This window comes from Triturus cristatus, chromosome 1_2 (assembly GCF_964204655.1).
Source record: "Triturus cristatus chromosome 1_2, aTriCri1.1, whole genome shotgun sequence".
In the NCBI taxonomy this organism is placed as follows: domain Eukaryota; kingdom Metazoa; phylum Chordata; class Amphibia; order Caudata; family Salamandridae; genus Triturus; species Triturus cristatus.
The window spans coordinates 1,197,126,025-1,197,146,717 of NC_140580.1; the positions used below are offsets into that span (position 1 = coordinate 1,197,126,025).

General features: G+C 46.9%; 1 protein-coding gene and 1 long non-coding RNA gene across 4 annotated transcripts in view; one reads left to right on the plus strand and one right to left on the minus strand.

Annotated features, from left to right (window-relative positions):
• The window catches only part of COL27A1 (collagen type XXVII alpha 1 chain), a 2,221,286-nt gene that overhangs the window by 1,408,374 nt on the left and 792,219 nt on the right, over positions 1 to 20,693 (minus strand). The gene's annotated exons all lie outside the window — the stretch shown is intronic.
• The window catches only part of LOC146869031 (uncharacterized), a 31,216-nt gene continuing 16,083 nt past the window's right edge, over positions 5,561 to 20,693 (plus strand). The window contains exon 1 of the long non-coding RNA XR_014965475.1: positions 5,561 to 5,615. This is a non-coding gene — a long non-coding RNA (uncharacterized LOC146869031). The remainder of the gene's footprint in view (positions 5,616 to 20,693) is intronic.

Below are 20,693 nucleotides of genomic sequence, written 5' to 3' on the forward strand. Positions count from 1 at the left end.
AAGGAGTTGAAAGTCAGTGAAGAAGAGGATAGGAAGTACCCCTTTATATGAGGGAATAAGCCGGACAGCTAGCTATTTACCTTTATAACTCAGACTCCACCTTCCTAGCTTTCAGAGCACCGTACAATGCACATTAAAAAACAAAAGTCTTCAGTGCAAGGAGTTAGGTGGCACAATATAAATGAATCATTTTAGCAAATAAACATTTAATTGGTGATAGCAGCAGAACTGGTCAGAACAAAGAAGTCACTTCCCTTCACTAGGAAGTTACCTTCTGTAGGAAGTTACTTACCGTCAGTAGGAAGTCACTTACCTTTAGTAACACTCCTTCTGGTGGTACTCTAACTGCAGATTCTGCACTTTTAGAATATTTCTAGGCAAGACTAGATCTAAATATCTTTTCCGCAATGCTCCTGTGCACCGGTAGGTGGGCCCGTATGGCTCTGCGGAGGCTTCATACTACCCTGGAAGTAACTTAGCAGAGCCTCATATAAGCTCCGCCAAGCTCCCTGGTGTCAATTTCTTAATCTTTCTCCTTCCCTGTCCTCGGGCACAGAGCACTTCAAACAAACTGTAGGCGACAGTGTGCCAAAATCTAACTTGGAACCCTATTATGATGTACCAAGTGCACTCCACATAATGGGGATAGGAGGGCAGTGAGGAAACTGCGCTTACACAGCCTGTGCACCAGAAAGAGCCGCTTCAATGGTAAGTAACTTGTTCTTTTGATGGATACTTCTAACCACAGATTTTCACCTTTAGAATAATTACCACACCAGAATCTCCCAAAAGGTGGGCATGATGAGTGGACTCAGATTTGGCATCTTGCAGGACTGAGCAGGCAATATGGCGGCCCTTACGGAACGGACTGTGAAGGCAATAGTGTCCCATGACGGGTGCACCAACGCCTGTGTTGCACCCCGCCACTTGACATTGCTGCTGTTCTTTTTTTGCACCACCTTGCCTTTCTTGGTCCCAGTAAACCCGACAAGGCCATCAATGAAATCAGAGTGGTGGCTGGGATTGCCTGGCACGCACAGTATCTCCAAGTATGTTGCCTACGTAGTTCAGAAACTGTTCCTCCCGAAGAGAGGAATGGCCAGCCAAACAATCCTCAAGAGGAACAACGTCAAAACATATGAAGAAGCCTTCGAGCGCCCATGAGCAGAAGCATGGTACTGTCATCGATTGTCTTAAGTCGATCTCTTCTTTAGTTTTCATGCAATAACACCTTCGATGGTCTAGTCAATGTGTTTCGCCTTTGGCTCATATTGCAATAGACTTCTTCAGAGCTAGAATAGTTATGTTATAGTATTAATACATTATCATAATTCATCCTTCACAAAGGTTCTGCCAACCTTGTGAATCGTATGAAGAGGGACTCTTGAATGTAAGTAGGAAATGGGTGAATTCACTGAGTGTAATACATGTTTTTGACAAACAGGCCAAACACCACCTACAGTGTGTAATAAAAGGACATCTCATGTGATACAAGAATTAAATCCTTAATCATATGAGTCAACAGAAGTAATTTTCCCAATTAAAAGTTTCTTCAAAAAGGGGGGGCAGGGAGGGGGGGCTGGATGGTCCCTTTAAAGAGTGTAAGGAGTGCCCATTAGGCAAGTGTGTGCAGGCATGGAGTGAAACAAAGAGAAGTGTTAAGTTCTCCTCGTCCTAAAATCAAAAAATACATATTGAGTTTTATAGTTCCAAGCAAGTGTTTTGGATCCATCACTAAATCTGTCGGTAAGCTAAAAACTGACTATTTGTCTTCCGGCATTAATCTGAAGACATAAAATGTATGTATAAGGGTCCATTATATGGAATATCCACGAGAGGCCACCAAAGTCAAAAGGAAATGTCAATATTCAGGGAAGACTCAAGATATTGAGCAAAGAGTTAGTAGATTGAGTCATTAGCCATTGTTATCCAACCGACTTCATCATTCACTCCTTCATCTGTGTAACTATAGAACATTCAATTGCCCAATGGAAAGTCTTCAATCTATATCTGGAGATAAATTTCCCATATCAATAAGAACAATAAAACTAAACCTACTGGAGGGCACATCACAAGTGTCCATGAGACTTGTTTGTCATCTGTATGTCATGTATAACTTCTAATTTCCAGGTTAGCTCATTGATATGTCAGATCACGCTCCACTTTACACTGACGATTATATCCAGAAAATTCTTGAAGGCCCTTCGCTTTTTACAGATCCCACTGAAACAGGAAGCGTAGCAACTGTATCGCTCACTGAACAACTTGAGGAATGCAAAAAGAAAGTTGTGAGACTGCAACTTATGATTCGTATGCTTACTGAATATTTGAAAGCCAACATAATACCAGTTGGACTCCAGGTACGCAATATCCCTGATGTCTTCATCGATAAACCGAAATACATTAACAATTTTAGTTACATAGGCTCCACCTGCTCTAGGCATTAGATGGTCTTAGGTATCGATACGGCGACCGAGACCTTGAAATCTTTAGAACAAGAGATCATTGATACAGAAAAACAAATTAAGGACACCAGCTCAGTTCCCGACTGTAAGAAACTGCTTGAACTGTTCCAAAAGACAACTGAAGAATCCTACAGAACAAAAAATCGTTAAAAGTTAAAAAAGACATTAAATCATATGTACTAGAGAGAACATATCCCTACCTACAAAAGGATTTCTACACTAACCGCACATACTCCAACCCTCAAAACACAAGACCTTGGGGTAGATTCAATAGGCGTAACAATCTTGTGGGTTTTTCCGACACTTCTGCTGAATCATCTGACAGCCCAGACCAAGGCGAGACCCCTAACACATCCAATCGCCAACCTAACCAAACTTTTTTAGGCAGAGGTCAGAACGAACGTCCGAACAGAGGACGAGGCAAAGGACAATGGTACAACTCTCGGGGGAACGTCAGACCCGTCAGAAATTCTATCAGTGGTAACCTATACCACTGCACCACAGACAATACCCCTCTTTAATCTCTCCAAACATGTACTGACTGATTCTGAACTGTCCCTATTGAACAAAGGACTCTCCTTTGTCCCCACCATTAAGCCTAACTTATTGGAGCTTCAAACAGAAATACTTAGGTTCTTCCGTCGCATACGTCTGCATGCATTCTTTCTGCAAAACCCCTCTACCACGACCTTTTCCAACACTCCACTCCGCCCTCCTTCCACCTTCTTCCCTAATGCAAATATGATCCCCAGTGAAATTATCACCTTTGAAAAGATGGTACTCAAAGACCTATCCACACTTGAGAACACTAGACGCTATATTCAATACAACATTACTATGGATGAGAAAAAAGCCATTGACACCCTTAAAAATACTGAATCCCTTGTTATTAAGTCAGCCGACAAGGGCGGGGGCATAGTCTTACAAGAAAGAAACACATACAAGGAAGAAATTTTACGCCAACTCATGAATACAGATCACTACTGTAGGTTACTCACCAACTCCACCATTGAACTCCAAAAACGTATTCTTCAAATCACATCTGAAGCCAAAACACAAGGTTTCCTGAGCCAAAAAGAGTTTATGTTTCTCAACACTAAGTCTCCACGCACCCCAGCGATTTACACCTTGCCCAAGATTCACAAAAGTGAAACTACACCACCCGGACGCCCTATAGTGTCGGGTTGTGGTTCTTTTTTGGAACCTTTGGGAAAATATGTCAATTTCTTTATCCAAGACTTTGTACCAAATACTGAATGTTATATCAGAGACAGTATGACCATGATTAGTCTAGTAGAACACCACCCTTTCAACACTACAACTGATATTCTTTTTACCTTTGATGTACAATCCCTCTTCACTAACATTCCCAAAATAGAGGCAATGTTGATAATCGAGCGTATCCTGAACCAAAGACCCCGGCCACATAATGTACCAACCATTTTTATACTACAACTTTTGGAACTGTGTCTCACAAGGAACTTTTTCTCATTCGAAAACAAATTTTATAAGCAGGTGAAGGGCACATCCATGGGGGCAGTTTTTGCACCGAATTTGGCCATTCTGTATATAGACAATTTGGAAACCTACAGAATCCTCACCCCACAAAACCCTTTTCAGGCAGGGATCACCCTATGGAAACGCTACATTGATGATATCTTTTTAATCTGGCACTCCACCGAAGACGCTCTGAAACAATTCCAACATTGGCTTAATAACTGCCGAGGCCTCAAATTCACTTTAACGTATAATAGAACTTCCATTCCTTTTCTGGACCTCACCATTCATCATGCTAATCACCAGTCTCTATAGGAAACCTACAGACAGGAACACCTTACTGAAATACAACAGCAACCATCCGCGTGCTCGAAAAGACTCTCTTCCTTATTCACAATTTCTCTGTGTCAGGAGAAACTGCTTTAGGAAAGAAGACTATTTCCATGAGGCAGCAGTCCTTTCATCCAAACTACAAGCCCGAGGGTATCCCAAACGGCTGGTGCGTAATGCACGCAAAAGAGCTTGGTATTGCCCAAGAGAAATCCTTCTATCTCCCTAACCTAAGACTGACCAGAACCGCATTGTTTGCGTCACCACTTTCCCACCTGTCTCTAACGCCATACGGAAATCCATTCTCAAACATTGGACGATACTAAATGCTGGCACTATCAGCATTGAGCGCCCTATGTTCGCTTTCCGTAAAAGTAAAAACATCAAAGATCACTTAGTCAGGGCAGCCCTCCCCATAACCAAACCACCCGCTACTCTACCTGAACTATGGGGAATGAATCCCTTAATAGGGCATGCAAAATGTGGTAACTGCAATGTATGTGAGTTCACAATTGAAGGTCAAGTGTTCACTTTCAAACATGTCATGATCACACCCAAAAATTTCACAAACTGTAATTCATGCAATGTTATCTATGTTATCCAATGTCCTTGCGCAAAAATATATATAGGACAAACGACTCAGAAGGCCCGCATCAGGATCTGCCAACACCGCAGCCGCATCCGGTGTAAGACACCCAATGCACCATTGGTTGAACATTTTACAGAGAATGGACACAGTGAAAACGACATTAAATGGACAATAATCTCAATGATCAAACCACCTCCAAGAGGCGCTGACATTGCCAGTATGCTGAACAAAGAGGAACTAAAATGGATTTTGCGCACCCAAAGCATTAAAAACGGCCTGAATAGGACTGAGGACTGGACAAATCTACTGTGAATTTTAATACACCATTGCTACTTTTCTCTGCTCAATTCTCGAATACTGTATTGCCTCTTGATTGATTTTTATGAAAGCCCCTTCTCTCATTCTGTCCCCATTTAAATTCATGGTTGCTCTCAGCACTCTTCCTCTATTCACTCCTTCACCAGTTTATGCTTTATTACTGTAAAACTGTAATGTTTAAGAAGTTTGCTCAAGCATGTTAAACCCCCCCCTTTCAAGCATGCTCCACTCACTATTATTCAAGCCTCATTGTCGTTCCCTCACCTAAGATGGCCGCCCCAGTCACCTCGTCAGTTTCTGCTCATCACGCGCGCTTATTAAACTGCCTCCTAGCAGTCTCCACTCCCATATCACTCATCAAGCCAGCGCGCTCCCTGCGCGCCAACGGATTCTCGTGGGCTGTAATCTTAATCCAGGTGAGACCGTCCTCCCGGTTGCAGACACCTCTTGCTTCCCCGCATAGGGCAACAGCTAATCACTTCCTCTTTCCCCCAGACCGCACCGGGTCATTCCCAGATGCCCTGTGTCACGAACCCAACCGGGTCGTTGGAAGCAAGCACTGTCTTGCACTCCTCTTACTAGGTGAGCCTTATTATCTCATCGCCGCAACCTAGTTTGGTCCTTTCACTCTTAACATCCTCATAAGTAATTAATGTATTTTCTTCTCCTGGAAGCGGCCGTTCTTCTGAAACCATTGGCTCGCTCCTCACCAACTCTCTCCCCCAGGTATTTTCCATATCCGATCAGTCACCGTCTGTTCTCCGCGCTCTCGCGCCGCTTTTCATTCGCAATTACTGCCTTCAACTGACGCACTTCTGATAGCAAATTAATCGACCTTCGCCACCACGCCGCCCCGGCAGCGCATCATTACCTGTGCATTCTCGTAGCGCATCGCCGCCACATCACTATTCCCCTTCCTACTGCACTACCCTCACGCCGTCCATTATGATTCACGGCTCGGTCCGCATCCGTTAACCCCCTCTGTCACTTTTAAATGCACAACGCATTCCTTCTCTAGGGATATACGGTACGACACAATAATGGTTTCTTAATTCACTTAGAATCACGGCAATTGTTTCTCAAGTGTTTTGAATATTGTTTCTAATTGAAGGATTGTTTTTAAACTGTGGAACTGCCTTGTTGGCTCCTGGGAAGCTCTTCTTAACCTTCAATGTTTTTTTTTTCTCTCTTTTTCCCCCCCTAAATATTTTCTATCAATTGTCTGTACTTTCAGTGGTTTTTAGTTTGCTCAGGCCTACATTACCCATGTCCTGAGGATGATCCCAATATTCTCTAAATAGGGATCAAAACGTCGTCGACACTATAAAACACCGTACACACTAACAATTTTATCACTATGTGTCACGGTTGTAGCCCTTTATCACGCTTGTGGCATTTCCTTGTATCGTGGTACAAGCAACTGTTTGTTTCGCCTGTTTGCTTCTTGTTTCTTGGTTAAAAATATGTCTTGTGAATTGAAAATTGTCAACGTTTTTTTACTTTATGTGAAATCGGATACAGGACTGTATCCCACTACTTACTAAATTTGTTCCTTTACATTGTTTGATTCTCATTAAATTACACTATCCGGCTGGATAGCTTACATATAGAATTGATTTCTTTCTATAATTATTCTCTGGCTGCTAAATCACTTTTGACAAGGACCATTGTTCTTTTTAAAAATGTATAACTTCTAAATCTTAAATCAAAAGGACGAAGGTGTGTCGTCATGTGGTATGATCAAACCTAGTACTAAGAAAAATAGGATCATGATAAGAAACCAATAATGTTATCAATCAGGGCATCTTACTGTCCAAGGGAAAAGCAATTGAGCTCACTGATGAAGAGGGGTAAGTGAATCCACTTACTCACCCAGAGCGACTTTAAAGGCAGTCGCCCTCACTTTGGTCCTGAAGAAGGCCCACCAACCCGCATGGGCAAACAAGGGCCGAAATATGTCGATCTATCACAACCTAACACCAGGTGCGGTGGATCATTGACACATCCACTTCGACACTACCTACACATTTTTTTTTTAACATTGCCCCTTCCCTGTCAAATAAAAGACCAAACAAGGGAACAGCTGTCTTGAAACCAAACTGTCTCCCTCCAGGTGGAAAAAAGTAGATCACTTGGAGAACTGAAAACTCAAGTGATAATTACCCAGTGATGATGCTATTCAACTAACAGGCAGAGCGGAGAATCAACATATAGCGCACCCTGAGTTAGTGTGAATGAGGGTCTCTAGAACAAAGATGGTAAGACTCTGGAAAAGTAAGACGTGGTTCATTCTCCTCTGATTATGAATTGGATGTGTTGCCCATGCTGAGAAAGGATAAAGTAAGTATAGTGCCTTACCACCAAAGTTACATCAGTGCTTAGAATTGGAAACTCACCCTTAGTAAAGTTTCTTAAACTGGAGAGGAAGCACAGAGTAGCTCCTCATACTAAGTGTTGAAATCACAATACCAGAGTAGAATAAAGGCTCAAGTGATCAGTCATGCTAGTAACAATGCAAATATGTGGAGTGCAAAGGGACTCCTCACGTTAGTGTAACTGGCGTGCACATCTGCATATGGAATATATAACCTCTGCCCAAGCAGGAGGCCCACACACCTGTGTCTGGAATATACAACCTCTGTTACAGCAGGGGGCCACACACCTGTCCATGGAATATAAAACCTCTGTTAGAAATCGGGTTTCTGGCTGTCTATGGTAGTCACCTAAGCCAGGCAGAACCGACCACTCCAGTGAGGGCTAGTACCCACCAAGATAATCTGATAGACTGATCGTCAACGCCCCCCGCCGCAGCCACATCACCCCCCTCCTGAGAGACCTGCACTGGCTCCCCATCGACAAGAGGATCACCTTCAAGCTCCTCACCCACGCACACAAAGCACTCCACAACGCCGGACCAGCCTACCTGAACAACAGACTCAGCTTCTACACCCCCACCCGCCAGCTCCGCTCCGCCAGCCTCGCCCTCGCAGCTATCACCCGCATCCAACGTACGACCGCCGGCGGCAGATCCTTCTCCTACCTCGCCGCCAAGACCTGGAACACCCTCCCAACCTACGACGGACCCAAGACCTACTCGCCTTCAGAAGAGTCCTCAACACCTGGCTCTTCGAGCAGTAGCGCCACCCCCTCCCCACCAGCACCTTGAGACCCTCATGGGTAAGTAGCGCTCTTTACAAGTACCCTGATTGATTGATTGATAATCTGTGCTCGCCCTCTGGTAGCTTGGCACAAAGCAGGCAGGCTTATCATCAGAGGAAATGTGTAAAGCATTTGCACAACTCACTCACACAGAAACACACCACAAAAGAGACTCCACAAGGTTTATAAAAATCTATAGTATATTGTACGAAACATAGACCAAAACTACATGAATCATAAATACCGTGCTTTCAAGGCAAATTCTGAGATAGTACTTGTTATCCTGACAATGCAAAAATGACAACGTTTTGGACCTGGCACTTTATGGTTGACTGAGGCAGAGCCCCAGCCCGGCAGAACCTACCACTCTCGTCAGGGGCGGGTGATCTCACACACACCGTATACCCCCCTGGGTAGTTTGGCATTGAGCAGTCAGGCTTACCACAGAGGCAAAGTGTAAAGCATTGACGCAGCACTCACTCACAGTAAACACCTTGACCGGCACCAAAGAAACTTCACACGTAATGTATGTAAATGACGTTTGTATTCAATACACATAATAATCAACACAACATCAACATCTTGTATTTCTGGGCATAAATCACATTCGGAATTATTACTAGCAGTACTAGGCCCAGCCGGGTTCAAGTGACATCAGGAATATGCACACTTGGGACAGCTCCTATTCTTCCCCCCCGTCCCCCCCAGCACCCTTATGCGGTATCCAGCCCAGGCCAATCCTAGCGATTCTTAGAACTCAATACCACACAGTTATAGGGTGCATGCTGGCTCACAACGATATCAGAAATATGTACATACACAAATGATAAAACTTTTTAGCAGCACTTCAGGGTTAGACCGCTCAGGTAAAACCTATGTCAAACGTGACTCTACTCTGGCAAGAAATCAACATATCGGGCAAACCGCCATCCAGTGTCGTGAATCACGGGCGGTTTCCAGGCCATATTGAGTTTTGACAGGCTGAACACGTATTTAAGAGCACCATCAATGGAAAGCGCACATGAGCCTACAATGGCAGGCTCTAAGAGTGCACCCACCCAGCTCAAATACACTAAATCCTGTCTGGAAGGTGGTGACACCTGCCTGTGACAGGATGCCTTTTGTTGGGCCTCCTCCACTGCGAGTTTTGGTCAGTAGCAGGAGGACAGCCCAGTGTCTGTGCTGGTGGCATCCATTTTGTGATGCCAGGGCTCTTTCAGATTTCTGTCGTTTAGTACAGTGGGTACATGTCATCCCCTCTACAAGGGTGGGATCATACTCCCACACCAGTAACTGGTGTGGGGGTATGATTCCAAGTTGTTTGACACCAAACACAACATGTTTTGATGCAGTCATTCCAAAGTTAGCATTTACCGCGAGGTTATAATGCACTTAAGAGTATATGGTTTAACCGCATCCACAAACAGCAACAGAGAATAGACTCTGCCAGCTGCAGAGGGGTCCTGCTCATGCAGAAGCACCCCCTCACATAGTAAACCAAGCACCGTGCCCTCAGGATTGATAGGGCCTGCTATAGGGGTGGCTGATAGGTTTATATTGTTGTGTATGGTGAGATATAGGAACCTATACGTCTGTGAGGAGTGCTAACACTACCTCACACAGGCTGCAGTAGCAGGCCTGTGGTGTCAGATTGGGAATGCTTCCCAGGGGTGGCATAATACATGCTGCAGCCCCTGGTAGGCCTGTGGAGTACCAATGCCCTAGGTACCATATACTAGGAGCTAAACACAGAGGAACCACATTCTGGGAACCCTTCCGGCTGCACAGCCAAGGCCTGGACTATTATGAGTCCAATAAATCAAAATATTCAATTTTTCTTCTTTGTACTCTTATTCATTTTATTCTTTGAACCGCTTCTTCAATTGTTATCAATTTATTTTACTCATGCGTCAGTTGTACTCCAAAAGGTAACACAAACGAGAAAGGAGTGTGTTATGGGACAGGGCGCAGACCGAGCTTGCACGCCTTTACAATATGTAAAGTTTAAACAAGATAAACATTTAGATGAATTCAGAGAACATGAGGTGTGCATCGCAAACTGTTCACTGTTATTCACCATATACTAGGAGCTCATAAGGTACCTCATGAGAAAGGGTGGGGGGTGGTATACACCTGTGTGTGAAATAAACACCTCATGAGAAAGCAGGGGGATTATACACCTGTGTGTGGAATAAACACCTCATGAGAAAGCAGGGGGGATACACACCTGTGTGTAGAATAAACACTTCATGAGAAAGCAGGGGGGATACACACCTGTGCTAGGAATAAACACCTCATGAGAAAGCAGGGGGTATATACACCTGAGTGTGGAATAAACAGCTCATGAAAAAGCAGGAGGGATATACACCTGTGCTACGAATAAACACCTCATAAGATAGCAGGGGGGGGATATATACCTGTGTGTGGAATAAACACCTCATGAGAAAGCAGGGGGTATATACACCTGTGTGTGGAATAAACACCTCCTGAGAAAGCAGGGGCATATACACCTGTGTGTGAAATAAACACCTCATGAGAAAGCAGGGGGATTATACACCTGTGTGTGGAATAAACACCTCATGAGAAAGCAGGGGGGATATACACGAGTGCTAGAAATAAACATTTCATGCCAAAGCAGGGGGAAGATACACCTGTGCTAGGAATAAACACCTCATAAGATGGCAGGGGGGATACACACCTGTGTGTGGAATAAACACCTCATGAGAAAGCAGGGGGGTATACACCTGTGTGTGGAATAAACACCTCATAAGAAAGCAGGGGGGATATACACCTGTGCTCGGAATAAACACCTCATGAGAAAGCAGGAGGGATATACACCTGTGTGTGGAATAAATAACTAATGAGAAAGCAGGGGGGATATACACCTGTGTGTGGAATAAACACCTCATAAGAAAGAAGGGGGGATATACACCAGTGCTAGGAATAAACATTTCATGCCAAAGCAGGGGGAAGATACATCTGTGCTAGGAAAAAACACCTTATGAGAAAGCAGGGTGGATATACACCTGTGTGTGGAATAAACACCTCATGAGAAAGCAGGGGGTATACACCTGTGTGTGGAATAAACACCTCATAAGAAAGCAGGGGGTATACACCTGTGTGTGGAATAAACACCTCATAAGAAAGCAGGGTGGATATACACCTGTGGTCGAAATAAACACCTCATGAGAAAGCAGGAGGGATATACACCTGTGTGTGGAATATATAACTAATGGGAAAGCAGGGGGGATATACACCTGTGTGTGGAATAAACACCTCATGAGAAACCAGGGGCGATATACACCTGTGTGTGGAATAAAGATGTCATGAGAAAGCAGGGGGGATATACACCTGTGTGTAGGAATAAACACCTCATGAGAAATCAGGGGAGATATATACCTATGTGTGGAACAAACACCTTATGAGAAAGCAAGGGGGATATACACCTGTGTGTGGAATAAACACCTCATGAGAAAGCAGGGGGGTATACACCTGTGTGTGGAATAAACACCTCATGAGAAAGCAGGGGGGTATACACCTGTGTATGGAATAAACACCTCATAAGAAAGCAGGGGGGATATACACCTGTGTTAGGAATAAACACCTCCTGAGAAAGCAGGAGGGATATACACCTGTGTGTGGAATAAATAACTGAGAAAGCAGGGGGGATATACACCTGTGTGTGGAATAAACACCTTATAGGAAAGAAGGGGGGATATACACCAGTGCTAGGAATAAACATTTCATGCCAAAGCAGGGGGAAGATACATCTGTGCTAGGAAAAAACACCTTATGAGAAAGCAGGGTGGATATACACCTGTGTGTGGAATAAACACCTCATGAGAAACCAGGGGCGATATACACCTTTGTGTGGAATAAAGATGTCATGAGAAAGCAGGGGGGATTTACACCTGTGCTCGGAATAAACACCTCATGAGAAAGCAGGAGGGATATACACCTGTGTGTGGAATAAATAACTAATGAGAAAGCAGGGGGGGATATACACCTGTGTGTGGAATAAACAGCTCATGAGAAAACAGGGGAGTATACATGTGTGTGGAATAAACACCTCATAAGAAAGCAGGGGGGATATACACTTGTGCTCGGAATAAACACCTCATGAGAAAGCAGGAGGGATATACACCTGTGTGTGGAATAAATAACTAATGAGAAAGCAGGGGGGGATATACACCTGTGTGTGGAATAAACAGCTCATGAGAAAACAGGGGGGTATACATATGTGTGTGGAATAAACACCTCACAAGAAAGCAGGGGGGATATACACTTGTGCTCGGAATAAACACCTCATGAGAAAGCAGGAGGGATATAAACACCTGTGTGTGGAATAAACACCTCATGAGAAAGCAGGGGAGGTATACACCTGTGTGTGGAATAAACACCTCATGAGAAAGCAGGGGGGTAGACACCTGTGTGGGGAATAAACACCTCATAAGAAAGCAGGGGGGATATACGCCTGTGCTCGGAATAAACACCTCCTGAGAAAGCAGGAGGGATATACACCTGTGTGTGGAATAAATAACTAATGAGAAAGCAGGGGGGATATACACCTGTGTGTGGAATAAACACCTCATAAGAAAGAAGGGGGGATGTACACCAGTGTGTGGAATAAACACCTCATGAGAAACCAGGGGGGATATACACCTGTGTGTGGAATAAACACCTCATGAGAAACCAGGGGGGATATACACCTGTGTGTGGAATAAACACCTCATGAGAAACCAGGGGGGATATACACCTGTGTGTGGAATAAACAGCTCATGAGAAAACAGGGGGGTATACATCTGTGTGTGGAATAAACACCTCATGAGAAAGCAGGGGGGATATACATCTATGTGTGAAATAAAGACGTCATGAGAAAGCAGGGGGGATATACACCTGTGTGTGGAATAAACACCTCATGAGAAAGCAGGGGGATATACACCTGTGCTAGGAATACACACCTAATGAGAAACCAGGGGGGATACACCTGTGCTCGGAATAGACACCTCATGAGAAAGCAGGGGGGATATACACCTGTGTGTGGAATAAACACCTCATGAGAAAGCAGGGGGGATATACACCTGTGTGTGGAATAAACACCTCATGAGAAAGCAGGGGGGATATACACCTGTGTGTGGAATAAAGACGTCATGAGAAAGCAAGGGGGATATACACCTGTGTGTGGAATAAACACCTCATGAGAAAGCAGGGTGGATATACACGTGTGTGTGGAATAAAGACGTCATGAGAAAGCAGGGGGGATATACACCTGTGTGTGGAATAAACACCTCATGAGAAAGCAGGGGTCCTTACACCTGTGACATTCTTACACAATCTCTGCCCAAGCATATACACTACATACCTTTCAGTTGAATATACAACCCCCTTAAAACAGGGATACCAGGCATCCATATAAGGAATAAATGAACGGTCGCAAAGCTTGGAGAAATATTAAATAAACTGACTCTCTCAAACATGGCATAATATTGAGTATACGGACTCTCTGAAAGCGTGGAGATATATTGAATATATTGACGCTCTTAAAGCGTGTAGATTTATTGAATATATTGAATATATTCCGCTCTTAAAGCATGGAGATATATTGAATATATTGACGCTCTTAAAACGTGGAGATTTATTGACGCTCTTAAAGTGTGGAGATATATTGAATATATTGACGCTGTTAAAGCGTGGAGATTTATTGAATATATTGACGCTCTTAAAGCGGGGAGATTTATTGAATATATTGACGCTCTTAAAACGTGGAGATTTATTGAATATATTGACGCTCTTAAAGCGTGGAGATATATTGAATATATTGACGCTGTTAAAGCGTGGAGATTTATTGAATATATTGACGCTCTTAAAGCGTGGAGATTTATTGAATATATTGACGCTCTTAAAGCGTGGAGATATATTGAATATATTGACGCTCTTAAAGCGTGGAGATTTATTGAATATATTGACGCTCTTTAAGTGTGGAGATATATTGAATATATTGACGCTCTTAAAGCGTACTAACAATGCTCCGAGACACTGACTTCCGTCCTCCAGGCGCGCTGCATCCCCACTCCCAGCTGCGCTGATTCCCTCAAGCAACAAAGCTGTCTGGTTAGAAGAGGCCTCGGGAACACCATGGCTCCTGCTCGTTTTCTGTGGGTGGAAAACATCTGATTCTGTTTAGGTTTCCGCTCTGCTGGAGTGAGGGATGTTCATTGACAGCAGCAGCGTCCAAGAAATCTGAGTCTGGCGGAGTCACAGCTCCAAAAATAGGATTACTTTTTACTGGCTGAAAATGTGCTGCATAATAGTCTAGTGTAAGCCCCGCCTGCCAGGAGGTCTCAGCCATGTGAATGCCGGCCATGCTTTAAACCCCTGTCTGCCAGGAGGTCTTAGTCAGATGAATGCCAGCCATGCTTCAAACCCCCGCCTGCCAGGAGGTCTCAGCCAGGTGAATGCCGGCTATGCTTTAAACCCCTGTCTGCCAGGAGGTCTCAGCCAGGTGAATGCCGGCCATGCTTTAAACCCCTGTCTGCCAGGAGGTCTTAGTCAGATGAATGCCAGCCATGCTTCAAAACCCCGCCTGCCAGGAGGTCTCAGCCAGGTGAATGCCGGCTATGCTTTAAACCCCTGTCTGCCAGGAGGTCTCAGCCAGGTGAATGCTGGCCATGCTTCCAGCCCTGTCAGCCAGGAGTCCTCAGCCAGGTGAATGCCGGCCATGCTTTAAACCCCTGTCTGCGAGGAGGTCTCAGCAAGGTGAATGCTGGCCATGCTTCATGCCCTGTCCGCCAGATCTCAGTTAGGTGAATGATGGCTATGCCTCAAAGCCCTGTCTGCCAGGAGGTCTCAGCCAGGTGAATGCCAGCCATGCGTCAAACCCCTGTTTGCCAGGAGGTCTCAGCCAGGTGAATGCTGACCATGCTTTGAGCCCTGTCTGCCAGGAGGTCACAGCCAGGTGAATGACAGCCATGCTTCAAACCCTGGTCTGCCAGGAGGTCTCACCCAGTTGAATGCCAGCCATGCTCCAAGCCCTATCTGCCAGGTCTCTGCAAGGTGAATGGTGGCCAGGATTCAAACCCCTCTCTGCCTGGCGGTCTCAGTATGCTGAGCTGATTTTAAGGGGTCTCATCTTGGTGTAAAAGCTTGAACAGGTATGAAAGAGTCTCCAGCTAGTAATGTGTGTCCTTCACTGGTGTTGGCTGTGTTTATTTTACTTTGCGTTGTCTCCTTGCCTGGTGCTGGTGGTTTCTCTGCTTGAGTGAGAGAGGCCTCCTTGCCTGTTGCTTGTGGTGGTTTCTCTGCTTGGAGTTAGAGAGGCCTCCTTTCCGGCTGCTGGGGGTTTCTCTGCTTTGAATTGGAGAGGCCTCCTTGCCTGCTGCTACTGGTGGTTTCTCTGCTTGGAGTTAGAGAAGCCTCTTTGCCTGCTGCTGGTGGTGGTTTCTCTGCTTGGAGTTAGAGAGGCCTCCTTGCCTGCTGTTGGTGGTGGTTTCTCTGCTTGGAGTCAGAGAGCCCCCTTTGCCTGCTGCTGGTGGTGGCTTCTCTGCCCGGAGTTGGAGAGGCATCCTTGCCTGCTGCTGCTGGTTTCTCTGCTTGGAGTTAGAGAGGCCTCCTTGCCTGGTGCTGGTGGTTTCTCTGCTTGGAGTTGGAGAGGACTCCTTGCCTGTTGCTGGTGCTTTCTCTGTTTGCAGTGAGAGAGGCCTCCTTGCCTGGTGCTGGTGGTTTTTCTGCTTAGTTGGAGTTAAAAGAGCCCCCCTTGCCTGCTGCTGCCGGTGGTTTCTCTACTCGGAGTTAGAGAGGTCTCCTTGCCTGCTGCTGGTGGTTTCTCTGCTTGAGTGAGAGAGGCCTCCTTGCCTGATGCTTGTGGTGGTTTATCTGCTTGGAGTTAGAGAGCCCCCTTTGCCTGCCACTGGTGGTGGGTTCTCTGCTTGGAGTTTGAGAGGCCTCCTCGCCTGCTGCTGGTGGTGGATTCTCAGCTTGTAGTTAGAAAGGCCCCCTTGCTTGCTTCTGGTGGTGGTTTTTCTGCTTGGAGTTAGAGAGGCCTCCGTGCCTGCTGCCGGTGGTATCTCTGATTTGAGTTGGAGAGGCCTCCTTCTCTGCTGCTGCTGGTGGTTTCTCTGCTTGGAGTGAGAGAGGCCTCCTTGCCTGGTGTTGGTGGTTTCTCTGCTTGGAGTTAGAGAGGCCTTCTTGCCTGCTGCTGGTGTTGGTTTTTCTGCTTGGAGTTGGAAAGGCCTCCTTGCTGCGTTGGTTTGGTGGTGGCAGTATAATTTTCTTTATATTTCTTATTTATTCAGGTGGTCATTTTCTACGAATCTGCTTTGCCGAACAAGCAATGCGCAAGAAAGGCGCACCGTGTCATGGCCGAACCATGAACACATGCTACATTTCGGCAGACGAGGGCCCACAAGTAGGAATGAGGATTAAGCATGTACTGAAGGAGGCTCTAGGGAGTAGGGAGCGCTGACCAGGCGGAAGATGGCCACCACTTGTGAGAGCTCCGCGCCGACCTCGCTTGGCGGCCCCTGTCTATACTCCTGGTGCCAGCTGTTGCCAGTGAGTTGCCTTGGTGCCAGCAGTTGCCAGTGAGTTGTGCAGGGTGCCAGCTGGTTGTTCTGGGTACCAGCTGGTTGTTCTGGGTGCCTGCTGGTTGGCAGCGTGTTGTGCTGGGTGCCAGCTGATTCCAGTGGGTTGTGCTGGGTGCCAGCTGGTTCCAGTGGGTTGTGCTGAGTGCCAGCTAGTCCCAGTGAGTTGTGCTGGTGGCAAGCTGCTGCCAGTGGGTTGTGCAGATTGCCAGCTGGTTGCCAGGGAGGTGTGCTGGTTCCAGTGAGTTGAGCTAGGTGCCAGCAGGTTGGCAGCGAGTTGTGCTGGGTGCTAACAGGTTGTTCTGGGTACCAGCTGGTTGTTCTGAGTGCCTGTTAGTTCCAGTGAGCTAGGCTGGGTGAACCAATGAGGGGCAGAGGACACCGAAGCTTAGGGGAGTGAGAACCAGCGCGCGCTCACATGAGCCTGTTGTGCACCTCCTCTTCTACGGGTGTGTGCGGTGCAATAGGACGGTCTGTTGGTGCTGACGGTGGCAACCCAAGCAAGAGTGCTACCCTGATGGGAGCAGAGGGGCAATTACAGGTGGTGTGCCGCACGAGGGCAACCATCTGTAAGACCACAGTGGAACTGGGATTGCTGCCTTTACCTAAGGTGTCTCTCAGGACACCCGCAGACTGTACAACTTACCCGCTCACGATACCCGCAGACTGTACACCCTACCCTCTCAGGACACCAGCAGACTACACCCTACCCTCTCAGGACACCAGCAGACTGTATACCCTACCCTCTCAGGACACCCGCAGACTTTACACCCTACCCTCTCAGGACACCAGCAGACTCTACACCCTACCCTCTCAGGACACCAGCAGACTGTACACCCTACCCACTCAGAAGATCAGCAGAATACTAGCAGACTGTACACCCTATCCTCTCAGAATACCAGCAGACTGCACACACTACACTCTCAGGACACCAGCAGACTGTATACCCTACCCTCTCAGGACACCCGCAGACTTTACACCCTACCCTCTCAGGACACCAGCAGACTCTACACCCTACCCTCTCAGGACGCCAGCAGGCTGTACACACTACCCGCTCAGAAGACCAGCAGACTACTAGCAGACTGCATACCCTACCTGCTCAGAATACCAGCAGACTGTACACCCTACCCGCTCAGAAGACCAGCAGAATACTAGCAGACTGCATACCCTACCTGCTCAGAATACCAGCAGACTGTACACCCTATCCCCTCCAGACTCCAGCAGACTGTACACACTACAATCTCAGGACGCCAGCAGGCTGTACATACTACCCTCTCAGGTCACCAGAAGACTGTACACCCGACAAACTCAGAATACCAGCAGACTGTACAACTTACCCGCTCACGATACCCGCAGACTGTACACCCTACCCTCTCAGGACACCAGCAGACTACACCCTACCCTCTCAGGACACCAGCAGACTGTATACCCTACCCTCTCAGGACACCCGCAGACTTTACACCCTACCCTCTCAGGACACCAGCAGACTCTACACCCTACCCTCTCAGGACACCAGCAGACTGTACACCCTACCCACTCAGAAGATCAGCAGAATACTAGCAGACTGTACACCCTATCCTCTCAGAATACCAGCAGACTGCACACACTACACTCTCAGGACACCAGCAGACTGTATACCCTACCCTCTCAGGACACCCGCAGACTTTACACCCTACCCTCTCAGGACACCAGCAGACTCTACACCCTACCCTCTCAGGACGCCAGCAGGCTGTACACACTACCCGCTCAGAAGACCAGCAGACTACTAGCAGACTGCATACCCTACCTGCTCAGAATACCAGCAGACTGTACACCCTACCCGCTCAGAAGACCAGCAGAATACTAGCAGACTGCATACCCTACCTGCTCAGAATACCAGCAGACTGTACACCCTATCCCCTCCAGACTCCAGCAGACTGTACACACTACAATCTCAGGACGCCAGCAGGCTGTACATACTACCCTCTCAGGTCACCAGAAGACTGTACACCCGACAAACTCAGAATACCAGCAGACTGCACAACCCATCTGCTCAGAATACCAGCAGACTGTACACCCTACCCTCTCAGGATACCAGCACACTGTACACACTACCCTCTCAGGACACAACCAGACTGCACGCCGTATCCTCTCAGAATGCCAGAAAACTATACACTCTACACTCTTAAAACAGCAGCAGGCTGTGTACCCAACCCTCTTAGAATGCCAGCAGACTGTACACCCTACAGTCTCAGAATACTAGCAGACTGCACACCTACCCTCTCAGAACACCAGCAGACTGTACAACTTACCCGCTCACGATACCCGCAGACTGTATACCCTACCCTCTCAGGACACCAATAGACTGTACACCCTACCCTCTCAGGATACCAACAGACTGTACACCCTACCCTCTCAGGATACCAGCAGACTCTACACCCTACCCTCTCAGGACACCAGCAGACTCTACACCCTACCCTCTCAGGACACCAGCAGACTGTATACCCTACCCTCTCAGAACACCAGCAGACTGCACACCCTACCCTCTTAGAATACCAGCAGACTGTACACCCTACCCCCTCCAGACTCCAGCAGACTGTACACACTACAATCTCAGGACGCCAGCAGGCTGTACACACTACCCTCTCAGGTCACAAGCAGACTGTACACCCGACAATCTCAGAATACCAGCAGACTGCACACCCTACCTGCTCAGAATACCAGCAGACTGTACACCCTACCCTCTCAGGACACCACCAGACTGCACGCAGTATCCTCTCAGAATAACAGCAAACTGTACACTCTAGACTCTTAAAACAGCAGCAGGCTGTGTACCCAACCCTCTTAGAATGCCAGCAGACTGTACACCCTACTGTCTCAGAATACTAGCAGACTGCACACCTACCCTCTCAGGACACCAGCAGCCTGTACACACTATCCTGTCAGGACACCAGTACGCTGTACACACTACCCTCACAGGACACCAGCAGACTGTACACCCTACCCTCTAAAGACACCAGCAGGCTGTACACCCTAACCGCTCAGAACACCAGCAGAATACCAGCAGACTGTACACCCTACTGTCTAAGAATACTAGCAGACTGCACACTACCCTCACAGGACACCGGCAGACTGTACACCCTACCCTCTCAGGACACCAGCAGACTCTACAACACCAGCAGATTGTACACCCTACCCTCTCAGAACACCAGCAGATTGTACACCGTACCCTCTAAAGACACCAGCAGGCTGTACACCCTAACCGCTCAGAACACCAGCAGAATACCAGCAGACTGTACACACTACCTTCTTAGGACACCAGCAGACTGCACACCGTATCGTCTCAGAATACCAGCAAACTGTACACTCTACACTCTTTAAACAGCAGCAGGATGTGTACCCAACCCTTTTAGAATACCGGCAGACTGTACACCCTACTGTCTCAGAGTACTAGCAGACTGTACACCCTACCATCTCAGAACACCAGCAGAGTGTACACCCTACCTGCTCAGAACACCAGCAGAATACTAGCAGATTGTACACCCTATCCTCTCAGAATACCAGCAGACTGTACACCCTATCCTCTCAGAATACCAGCAGACTGTACACACTACCCTCTCAGGACACCCGCAGACAGCACCCTACCCTCTCAGGACACCAGCAGGCTGTACACCCTAACCTCTCAGAATCCCAGCAGACTGTACACCCTACCCTCCAAAGACATCAGCAGGCTGTACACCCTACCCGCTCAGAACACCTGCAGACAGTATACCCTAC